The sequence below is a fragment of the Oryctolagus cuniculus genome, chromosome Y, assembly GCF_051225735.1.
Source record: "Oryctolagus cuniculus isolate XC-2025 breed Fujian yellow rabbit chromosome Y, ASM5122573v1, whole genome shotgun sequence".
In the NCBI taxonomy this organism is placed as follows: domain Eukaryota; kingdom Metazoa; phylum Chordata; class Mammalia; order Lagomorpha; family Leporidae; genus Oryctolagus; species Oryctolagus cuniculus.
The window spans coordinates 2,438,265-2,450,335 of record NC_142889.1 but is presented as its reverse complement, the minus strand read 5'-3'; positions in this window follow the sequence as shown (position 1 = coordinate 2,450,335).

Sequence of the window (12,071 nt, the reverse complement as noted above, 5' to 3'; positions counted from 1 at the left end):
CCCCATGGGAGACCAGGAAAAGCACCTGGCTCCTGGCTCCTGCCATCGGATCAGCGCGGTGCGCCGGCCGCAGCGCGCCGGCCGCGGCGGCCATTGGAGGGTGAACCAACGGCAAAGGAAGACCTTTCTCTCTGTCTCTCTCTCTCTCACTGTCCACTCTGCCTGTCAAAAAAATAAAAAATAAAAAATAAAAAAAAAAAAAAAAAGTCCAGGCTTACCTCATTGAAAGCCACTGTGGTGGGCCGGCGCCGCGGCTCACTAGGCTAATCCTTCGCCTTGCAGCACTGGAACACCGGGTTCTAGTCCTGGTCGGGGCGCCGGATTCTGTCCCAGTTGCCCCTCTTCCAGGCCAGCTCTCTGCTGTGGCCAGGGAGTGCAGTGGAGGATGGCCGAAGTGCCTGGGCCCTGCACCCCATGGGAGACCAGGAGAAGTACCTGGCTCCTGCCATTGGATCAGCGCGGTGCACCAGCCACGGCGGCCATCTTGGAGGGTGAACCAACGGCAAAAGGAAGACCTTTCTCTCTGTCTCTCTCTCTCACTGCCCACGCTGCCTGTCAAAAGAAGAAGAAGAAGAAGAAGAAGAAGAAGAAGAAGAAGAAGAAGAAGAAGAAGAAGAAGAAGAAGAAGAAAGAAAGAAAGCCACTGCAGTGGACTGGCCTGTTGGGTCTCTAATGGCAGATCACTGTACAGAGCTACATTTAATAGGCCTTCCACCCATCTTTACATTGCTTCTGAAGCCTAGCTCTCTTCCTTCCAGTTTTTGTTAAACCAGGCCAGAGGATGCAAGTCAAAGGGGGTGCTCAAGTCCCATCTCAAATCTGTAATTTACAGTCTGTAATTACAGACATGTTCTGATAAAGGTTTATTTCATGCCCATGAGGAAAGCTATGTCCTTACTTTACAACCTTTCTGGTCTGAAAGGGAGATTTTGACTGTTTACTGTGCTGATGGCAAAGTAATCCAAGCGATAAAATTATAATTTAAGCTTTAATTTTGGGTATGCTGTTACAGAATATATTTGCCATCCCTTTTATTATATGTAAAGATCAAATCGTGCATCCTAGAGAGTCCTTCAGTATAGTCAGTTTCCTACCTTGAAGAGAATAGAGAAATAAGGGAGCAAGTCCCAGATCACTTGCTGATGGTAACAATATCAAATGAAAACTTCTATACATTTTTTGTCTTTTTTTTTAATATTTTTTTATTTTTTTTATTTATTTTTTATTTTTGATAGGCAGAGTGGACAGTGAGAGAGAGAGACAGAGAGAGAAAGGTCTTCCTTTGCCGTTGGTTCACCCTCCAATGGCCGCCGCTGCAGCCGGCGCACCGCGCTGATCCGATGGCAGGAGCCAGGAGCCAGGTGCTTTTCCTGGTCTCCCATGGGGTGCAGGGCCCAAGCACCTGGGCCATCCTCCACTGCACTCCCTGGCCATAGCAGAGAGCTGGCCTGGAAGAGGGACAACCGGGACAGAAGCCGGCGCCCCGACCGGCACTAGAACCCGGTGTGCCGGCGCCGCTAGGCGGAGGATTAGCCTATTGAGCCACGGCGCCGGCTCACTTCTATACATTTTAATGATACTTGTATTTGGAAACATCTCTTAAATATCTAACATGGTATAGCTTTTTTAGCCAGTAAATTCAAGCACAAACATATAAAAATGGTGGGGGCTGGCACTGTGGCACAGGGAGTTAAAGCCTTGGCCTGCAGTGCTGGTATCCCACCAGTTCATGTCCTGGCTGCTCCTCTTCTGATCCAGCTCTCTGCTGTGGCCTGGGAAAGCAGTAGAAGTTGGCCCAAGTCCTTGGGCCCCTGCACCCACATGGGAGACCTGGAAGAGGCTCCTGGCTCCTGGCTTTGGATGGGCGCAGCTCTGGCTGTTGCAGCCATCTGGGGAGTGATGCAGTGGGTAGAAGACCCTCTCTCTGTCACTACCTCTCTCTGTAACTCTTTCAAATAAATAAAATAAATCTTAAAAAAAAAAAAAAAACTGTGTTAGTTTCTTTCTACCACCAAGTTTAAAACATCTGATCCAGACTCAGGTCACATGAATCAAAATGTATCTGATTAATTTAGCAGTTTAAACTTATGAGCAATCTTTTATCTATAAGCCAATTAAAACAGAGTTCTTAATCAATTATCCCATGTAGACAGACAATATGTACACACATGTAACATAACATACAAGATAGGACAATAAAGCAGCTTCAGTAATAGCTTCTTAAACTCTTTGTTTTTTAAATTACTAATTGATTCAAATTACTTTCTGCTCTAAGTAGCCTGTATTAACCATGCTTTCTCTGAATTGGAACCTGTAGTGCATTATTGGCTTCATCTGTTTACAGAACCATCCCATAGTACTGAATACAATAGAAGTAACTGGAAAAAGTCCATCAGAAGCTATGGGAGGGCAGCTAAACACAGAATCAACAATGTTTTAGTTTCATGAGCAGAAAATCTGATATATAAAACTGTGGATGACAAGACTTCAAATAGCCATGTTTAAAATTATAAACACATCAACCAACAAGAGGCACTTGCTAACTCCACACAGTATTTTCAAAAGCACCTGTAGGATTTTAGAAAGCATCTAATCCTTTTAGACCTCAGGGCCTTTCTCATTAAGATGACCATTAATTTAGTAACACAAGATCATTAAACTTTTTAACATTCAGACATTTATATCAGTAGCATTTTATATTATAAAACTTAAAATTTAGCACCACTTCACATCTTGACAGTACTTCTAATATAATCCAAATAGCCTGATTAGTTGTGTCTCTCTATGATGAGACATATGTCTTTGAAATTTCCAGGAGCACATCTGGAATTGTCAAAGTGTAAATTTTTGGAATTTTGATTTTTTGAATGACTGTCAAGGATGTCAAGAAAGCTCAAAATCTAAAATATCTGGTTGAAATAAAATTCTTTAACATCATGACATTATATAGACCAAATCTGATCCTTGTTACAAGGTGACTATTCAAATGCTTGGAAAAAAAAAAAAGCACATATTTAAATAACCCACAGCTCTAAATAAAAACTCAGCTATTTTTAAATAATTAGGATTTAACAGAGACATCAAGGGAACATAATAGATAGCTTTAACTCACTGCTTTAAGAATCATATCCTGGCTGGCACCGCGGCTCACTAGGCTAATCCTCCGCCTAGCGGCGCCGGCACACCGGGTTCTAGTCCCGGTGGGGGCGCCGGATTCTGTCCCGGTTGCCCCTCTTCCAGGCCAGCTCTCTGCTGTGGCCAGGGAGTGCAGTGGAGGATGGCCCAAGTGCCTGGGCCCTGCACCCCATGGGAGACCAGGTTAAGCACCTGGCTCCTGCCATCGGATCAGCGTGGTGCGCTGGCCGCAGCGCGCCAACCGTGGCGGCCATTGGAGGCAAAAGGAAAACCTTTCTCTCTGTCTCTCTCACTGTCCACTCTGCCTGTCCAAAAATTAAATAAATAAAAAAAATAACTTATAAAGTGTTACTCAGGTTCTATGTCAATTTCTCCAGGTTTATTTTAACTCGTCAACTAATTTTCTACTGCCAAATTTTATGTGCCTGGAGAGCAGGCACTGGGTCTGCTTCTACACCAAAAGACAGTGTATGACATTAGAAAGATAGATCATTAATTAATGTTCAAAAATACACAAGGGTCAATGAACTCATGGGATAGTAGGACTGATGGATAGCTGGACTAGTGGGTGGATGGAAGGATAGTTGTGTGGATGAATGGGTGGTTGTATGTGAGTGGATGAATGGGTGGATAGGTAGGTGACTGGTTGTGGATGGATGGGTAGTTGTTATGTTTGGATGAGTTGGTATGTTCATGAGTGTATGAATGGGTGGATAGGTAGGTGACTGGATTCTTGGATGACTTGATCAGATGGACTGAGAAGAAGCCAAGAAGTCTAGGAGGCTTAGGATTTCATGGAGATGCTTGACAGGATTCTGTGAGAATTTTTCCTCAAGTGGCTAAATGCAGATTTTCTAATCATCACTTAATATATGCAGAGCATATGTATAGAGGGTATTATCATGATCTAAAAGGACTAGAGTAGAAATGGAAGCTTCTAGTACATGTCATAATATGACTGTATTGTAACTTCAAATGATGATCAGAGGGCCCTGGAACAACCTGTCATAAAATAGGCACATCAGATGGCTTCTGGATCTTTAAAGTGGCTTGTTGTAGAGGCACTCTCCAATTGTCAGTCATATACAAAAGTCATACCATGGAATTATATTGAAATACCCTAGAGACCCCAACAATTATCAAGCTGAATAATCTCACATTAACATAGTACTTAAAGAGTTGGAAATGTCTTTCTATATGTATTTACTCATTTAATTTTCCCACCTTTTTGTGAGGCATGCACTAATCTCATTTTACAATGAAAATCGAGCATCAGATAGGTTGAGAGATATGCTTTAATAATGGATAAAACTGTTTACATGAATGAAGTCAAGGGCCATTTGTGTCTTTTCATCCTACATTGAGTGCCTTTTCTCTTTCCTGATACCTGTGGGTAGAGGAAATGTATAGTACAAAGTGCACACTGCAAAATCAATCCATGCAGGACTGATAAGTCAATGGGCAACACTGGGAACTTAAGTTTTTTGTCATACATTGTCTCATGTACAACACATCCCTATTTTTTTCCAGAGAACACACAGGAATGGAGAACAAAGTGTTCCATCCCAACCTCATTATTCTTTTGGCAAACCCAATAAAATTCTCTCCTCCTACAGAATCTGACAGGCACACAGATGAATGCACCAGTTCCTAAAGAAATTCTTTCTTTACTGTTCTCACATACTGAGTGTCCAGGCTTGCAAAATACCAGAGTGGAATGTACCCTGGCCCTTGCCTATGCTGCTGCTGGCTCCTGACTTCAGAGCAGCACAGCACCGGCTGTTGTGACCATCTGGGGAGTGAACAAATGGTTCTCTGTCTCTCTCTCTAACTCTGCTTCTCAAATAAATAAAATCTATAAATTAAAAAAAAAAAAAAGAAAGAAACCTGACAGAGTACTACAACCAAACCCACAGTCAGTCACAGGCAGGCATGGTCAATCAAAACTTAGACACAGAAAGCTAGAATTAATCAAACCCATACACACATAGCCACTCGAACCTGAGACAGACAAGTCAGAACAAATCTAAAGGAGAGAAAACAGCTCTGAGAGGCAGTAACACAGATGCAGCCATGGGCAATAAAACCTGAAACAGAGAGAAGGTAGAATCAGTTGAACCCACAGACTAACAGACGGGGGTAAGGCCAATGAAACCTCAGACAGACATACAGAAGTCAGAAAGTGGCACAGAGGCAGCCATGAGCAATCAAACTTGAGACAGTTACAGAGAGAGGTAGAGACAGAGAGAGAGGTCTTCCATCCGCTGGTTCACTCCCTAGATGGCCACAACAGCCACAGCTGAGCAGATCTGAAGCCAGGAGCCAGGAGATTCCTCCGGGTCTCCCATGCGGGTGCAGGGGCCCAAGCACTTGGGCCATCTTCTACTGCTCTCCCAGGCCACAGCAGAGAGCTGGATCAGAAGAAGAGCAGCTGGGACTAGAACCAGCACCCATATGGGATGCCGGCACTGCAGCGGCGGCTTTACCCACTATGCCACAGCACTGGCACCATAAATTTATATTTTTCATTTCATTTCTTATTAATGTTGTGAAGTACACTGCCATTCTGCTGGGTATTTCAATTCAGAATAGTGTTACAATCCCAAGAGAGGCTCTCAGGGAAGTTTCCTGCTCACCCATCCATTCATTAAGCTGCTCAAGCTGCAACCATAGCAAGTTCCTGGGGACACTACAGGACCTTGTGCACTTGCTGCAACCACCTGGGAGACACACAAACCACATGGCTGAATCATATTTGTTTGCCAATCAATGGCAGAAAACTTTAAACAGTAAAATAACATGAGAGAAAACTGTTTATAAAGTTTTTCTCAGAGAAAATGCCTATGACAACTTGTAACCATGCATCTTCCAAATATTCCAAATGAGAACCGGTATGTTCTGAAGACTGTTTGAACTGTGAACACGTGATCTTTTTTGTATATCATGGGAGAAAACTTCCTGCAGCAAACGGATAAATGGTACACAGATGATAGAAAAATATCCATGAATGAAAGATATTTGCACTACTATGAGTATGACAGCTCAATTTATGATACCTCACATATAGAATCAATCAACTTATCCATCAACTCATGCTGAATTTTAAAATTCTGTTAAATATACACTATGGAATACTACTCATGCATAAAAAGGAATGAAAGCCTGTCTTTTTAACAAAATGGATGTGACTTGAGATCATGTTGCGTAATGAAATAAGGCAGTTCCTAAAAGACAAATATGTTTTCTCTGATATACAGTACTCAGTGCAAAAACAATGCATAAAAATGAAACTTACATGTTTTTCATTGCTTTTTGAAGCAATAAGGAAATGTCCATCTCAAGCTCACCTTTTAGCTTTGGGTGGTTTGGGAATGGAATACAGGTGAATTCTATAGCAGTATATTATCATTTCAAATCCTTTCTTCTCAGCACCTGCAATCCTCAACTATTTTCTCCTCTCTCCTTGTCTCCTTTACTTCTGCATGTTTCCAACCATGGAGTCCCTCACCTTATTAACAATTCTGTCATCACACCCTGCCTTCTGGGGTTGGGCAGTTCCCTTGCCCTCTGGGAAAAGTGATGCCTTACTGCATTCTGAGATAATAAAGCTCCATTGTGTTCTTGGAAAATGAGGTTCCAGTCTTCTTGTGAAGACAGATGTCCCATTACATTGAAAATGACAGGAAGTTTTGTGTACACAGGAAGAATACCATACTCCAAGTTCAGGAAAAGATTTACAATTTTTTGGTTTAAAAAATTTACTAAGAAGTTAGTTTTCCACTTAAATACTGAATTCATCTGTTTATGAAGCTTAAAACTGGATTACAATGGATGACTGTTATAAATAAAATTTCACCTTTTAGCATACTTTTCATAGAGTAAAAAATACTCGATGTACCTTACCATCTTGACAATTTTTCCATGCATGCTAAAGAAAATGGCATCAATTACTATGCTACTTCTTCCAGTTTCAATATACTATTTCTGGAGCCACAAGTCTTATAAATTCAAAACTGTAACATACATCCTTATTTTGAAAACTGCATTTTACAAATGGACTTACAAGGATGAAAACAAATAGTTACAAAAATATAAAAGGTAACAAACTCAGTATAAAAATACTTAAGCTGACACCATTCCAAAGTATATTTTGATCATTCTTAAATGTTATAGAGACCATAAATATATTTCTGAAAGATACAGAACAAGTCCATAGACTATAGAAATTAGTTAAATACTATTCCAGACAAATCTATGACTTTCAATTTTGATTTTCAATTCTGATTAAACATCAATTTCTTGCAACTGTGACTGTCAATGGTTGAAAAGGCATTTCTTTCTCTTTTTTAAAAATGTTTTATTTCTAAGTCTCATTATATAAAAAATAAAGAATTAATATGTCACCTAAGATGGTTCAACATCAATTTTTAAAGAAATATAGTATAGTAAATACATTAAAAAAAAACGGAATTAAGACAATTTGTTTTAATAAACAATACTCATGGTAAATAAAGTTCTATTCTTCTTAAGTTGATGGTCAAAATTCCCAGTTAATGTCTTCAGAAAATGAAAACTGAATTCAATTTAGATCTGTAAGTGAAAAGAAAGAGACCCATGAAGAAATAATTATTGTAACATAGGAATCTCTTCAGGATTACATGTCAAATTCCTTTTAAATGAAATAGATTATACATTAGATTTTCTCAATTCCTATCTACTATTAGTAAAATCTTTCTGTTTCAGATGTTCTACTATGGGAAATATCCTTAAAAGTTCAGTATACCCTTCTGTCCTTTAACAATTAGATGAGGCACAGTCCTACCCAAATCTGTTCTCTGAGTGATTAGTCACAGGAGCAAAATTATATAACCTATAAACCTCCCAGAAAAATGATTCAGAAGTTGTTAGGATTTTAGGTAATGAAGGAAAAGTAAAATCTTATAAAAATGCACAAATCTACCCTGAATCCATGATAGTTACACTTTTGATGCTTGACAAAGAAATTAACTGTTAATACTTTCTACCCTTGGGAATCCATCGTATCTAGGATCTGCAAAGGAAGTTCTGTATGTTTTTTTTTTTTTTTTTTTTTTTTTTTTTGACAGGCAGAGTGGACAGTGAGAGAGAGAGACAGAGAGAAAGGTCTTCCTTTGCCGTTGGATCACCCTCCAATGGCCGCCGCTGCAGCCGGCGCACCACGCTGATCCGATGGCAGGAGCCAGGAGCCAGGTGCTTTTCCTGGTCTCCCATGGGGTGCAGGGCCCAAGCACCTGGGCCATCCTCCACTGCACTCCCTGGCCATAGCAGAGAGCTGGCCTGGAAGAGGGGCAACCGGGACAGAATCCGGCGCCCCAACTGGGACTAGAACCCGGTGTGCCGGCGCCGCAAGGTGGAGGATTAGCCTATTGAGCCACGGCGCCGGCCGGAAGTTCTGTATGTTTTAAGATAGATTAAGATATATAGTATAAACTATATATTAAACTTATATAAAACCAGCAGATTACTTTGTGTTTAAAATTTTTTAATGCACATACACAAAGATACTAGCCTTCATAATTTTTGGAAACTCTGGTTATTATATTGCATGAACTTGGTCAAAAACAACTGCAAAAAACCATTTTGTGTTTTTCTATGTGTGCATTGTTTGTGTGTGCAACTATGCAGATTTTTTTTCTGAACTATTTTTGTTGCACTGTGGTAAGAAAAAATCTAGATTGAAATGTAAGCTATATAGTTATTTTAATAGATAAACAGAAAATCAGGATGTTTCATTTAAATTGAGTTAACAACAGAACAGTAGCAAGGCATTCAGTTCTGTGTCCTCATCACTTTTTTAGGTTTGCACAAAATAAGCATGCAACAAGACCAAACCAAGGATCTGGGCAATAACAATGCCTCACAAAGAAATTAGTATTTTCCTATTACATGCTCCATAATATCTGTCTCCACAATCAGGCTTTAAGAGTTTGCAGTAGGGCCAGCACACTGTGGAATAGTGGGCTAAGCTTCTGCCTTGAAGAGCAGTATCCATGCTGCTCCGTATCTGATCCAGCTACCTGCTAATGGCCTGTGAAATCCAGCTAAAGATGGCCCAAGCAGAAGGCCCTGCCACCCATATGGGAGATCCAAATGAAGCTACCTAGACCAGCACTGGCTGCTGCAGCTATCTGCAAATGGAAGATCCTGTCTCTCTCTGTCTCTCTTCACATCTCTTTCAAAATAAGTAAATTAGCCCCTGCACCACATGGAAAAAGCTCCTGGCTCCTGGCTTCAGCTCAGCACAGATGCAGCCATTGCAGACATTTGGGGAGTGAACCAGAAGATGGAAGACCTCTGTCTCTCTCTCTCATACCTCTCTGTAACTCTGCATCTCAAATAAACCTTTAAAAAAATGCAGCAACTTCAGTATATCACTAAGTTAGTTCAAACAAAAATCTTCTACTATTTTATTTAACAGAAATATCTATTTAGATACTCTGCTTATACAAACTGTAACCATGCAATATCCACTGGGAAAGTTAATAATTACTTTTCAGAAAGTGCTTGTCCAAGTATAAACACGTAGATTGGCTAGATTGTTTCTAATAATATATTCAAATTCACAGCATTTCCATTATGCATTAAGCACTAAACATTATTAGCAAACACACCCCCTCAACCTTTAGGGTCATGTACTTACATCATCAATGTCTTCATCATCATCTCCAATATCATCAAACTGGATTTCATCATCATCTCCAGGACCAAATGTATCGGTTTCATTGATTTTAGCTAAATAAATAATAAATGCATAAAAAACATTCATTACACAATTAAAATGTTATTAAAATGAGTAACCGCAAGAGTCTTATTATAGGCCAACCTTCCATTCAACCAAAGTTCTGCTATTAGGAGCAAAATATATTGCTTTATGAAGCTATATAAAGCAATCTAACAACAAAATCCCCCAGAAATTCATCTATTCCTAAGTCATTACAACAGAGAATATATGTGCTGCACTTTTGTTCAGTGCAACATAATTTTAATAACATTTTAAAAATTTAACAATTTTAAAAACATCAAATGAGTATGACTAAACAACATGTAGTCACATGAAGTATAAAACATCATGAGATTAAAACAACTAGTTCTACAACTACTGGAGAAACTTAGCAAACCAGAGCAAGATTTAGTCAAATCATGTTTATCATTTAAGAAATAACAGTGACGCACAGCTTGTGCTGTGGCATACTGGGCTAAGCATCTGCCTGCAGCGACACCATCCCATATGGGCACCAGTTCGAGTCCTGGCTACTTCATTTCTGATCTAGCTCTCTGCTCTGGCCTGGGAAAGCAGTTGGAGATGGCTCAAGTCCTTGGGCCCCTGCACCCACATGGGAGACCCAGAGGAAGCTCCTGGCTCCTGGCTTCAGATCAGCACAGCTCTGGCCATTGCGGCCAATTGGAGAGTGAACCAGTGGGTGGAGGACCTCTCTCTCTCTGTCTCATCTCTATGTCTCTCTGTAATTTTGTCTTTTAAATAAATAAATAAATCTTTTTAAAATAAATACATAATAAAAGAGAAAAGGAGGTGCTAGACTAATTCACAGACATCGGCACTTCCTCAAATGCAAAGAATTTCAATTGATTTTCAGATCTTTCTCTGTGTCTCTCCCTCTCACTGTCTGCAACTCTACCTCTCAGATAAATAAATAAAATCTTTTTAAGAAAATGAAAACTATGAGTCGGCTGAGAAATGTTAAATGGAAAAATGCTAATAATGTGTTACTTTGACAGACGTTTATACAAATCCAGGTTTCAAAGTTTTGCAAACTTACAAACTCACCAGAAAGTGTATATATTTAATGTCACAGACAACTCCATGAAAATTCCTTCAACTAAACACAAAGAATGAAAATATCTATGACATAGCCGGCACCGCGGCTCAGTAGACTAATCCTCCGCCTTGCGGCGCCGGCACACCGGGTTCTAGTCCCGGTCCGGGCGCCGGATTCTGTCCCGGTTGCCCCTCTTCCAGGCCAGCTCTCTGCTGTGGCCAGGGAGTGCAGTGGAGGATGGCCCAGGTGCTTGGGCCCTGCACCCCATGGGAGACCAGGAAAAGCACCTGGCTCCTGGCTCCTGCCATCGGATCAGCGCGGTGCGCCGGCCGCGGCGGCCATTGGAGGGTGAACCAACGGCAAAGGAAGACCTTTCTCTCTGTCTCTCTCTCACTGTCCACTCTGCCTGCCAAAATAAATAAATAAATAAATAAATAAATAAATAAATAAATAAATAAATAAATAAAATAAAAATAAAAAAAAGAAAAAAAAGAAAATATCTATGACAGAGTAGATTAATAATAATAGACATTACCATGTTCAGGAAGCTCGCCATATGCCTTCAGACTTCTAGCTTCATCTGCATTGTATTTTAAAATTACGTCTGCTTTGTTATCCTTAGAAATAAACAAACTTGTAAAACTCATAACACTGCACTGCTTTTCTTCCTTTACCCACCCGTACTCTAGTAAAAAATTCTAAAACAAATAGAAAAAAATATATAATTTTAAATAATTAAAAATATAGGACATCTGTAATTTCATCTGAATAAAGTAGGACAGGGAAACAATCTTCTATTTTTCATAAATCACTAAAAACAAGCAGTAGTAACAAAACATCATAATGACATACAAAATATTCAGTTTTGAAAAACAACAAATTATGACTTAAGAACAGGTTTTTGGAAAACTAAAGAGGCTGGGACAACCCTCAAATCCTATAGGAAAACTAGATTGAGTTTCAGGTTCCTGGCTTTGGCTTATTCCAGCTTTGACTGCTCTGTGCATTCTGCGAAGTTTTTTTCTTTTTTTTAAAGATTTATTTTATTTATTTGAAAGACAGATATACAGAGAAAGAGGAGGAGACAGAGACGTCTTCCAACGTTGGTTCACTGTCCAG